This window comes from Etheostoma cragini, chromosome 23, assembly GCF_013103735.1.
Source record: "Etheostoma cragini isolate CJK2018 chromosome 23, CSU_Ecrag_1.0, whole genome shotgun sequence".
Classification (NCBI taxonomy): Eukaryota; Metazoa; Chordata; class Actinopteri; order Perciformes; family Percidae; genus Etheostoma; species Etheostoma cragini.
Genome location: NC_048429.1, coordinates 357,218 through 357,417, shown reverse-complemented (window position 1 = coordinate 357,417; position 200 = coordinate 357,218). Strand labels below are relative to the sequence as shown.

Below are 200 nucleotides of genomic sequence, written 5' to 3'. Positions count from 1 at the left end.
ATAGTATTGTATGTCGAAAGAAGTCAAAAAAGTAATAATATTGTATGTCGAAAAAAGTAATAGTATTGTATGTCGAAAGAAGTAAAAAAAAGTAATAGTATTGTATGTCGAAAAAAAGAAGAAAAAAAAGTAATAGTTTTGTACGTCAAAAAAAAGTTTAAAAAAAAGTAATATGTTGTATGTCGAAAAAAGTATTAGGA

General features: G+C 22.5%; 2 protein-coding genes across 2 annotated transcripts in view; both read right to left on the bottom strand.

The window, feature by feature from the left end:
* LOC117939043 (rho GTPase-activating protein 8-like) overlaps positions 1 to 200 on the bottom strand; it is a gene marked incomplete at its 3' end in the record, with an annotated part of 26,914 nt that overhangs the window by 19,047 nt on the left and 7,667 nt on the right. The window lies entirely within an intron of this gene.
* The window catches only part of phf21b (PHD finger protein 21B), an 8,400-nt gene that overhangs the window by 7,526 nt on the left and 674 nt on the right, over positions 1 to 200 (bottom strand). The gene's annotated exons all lie outside the window — the stretch shown is intronic.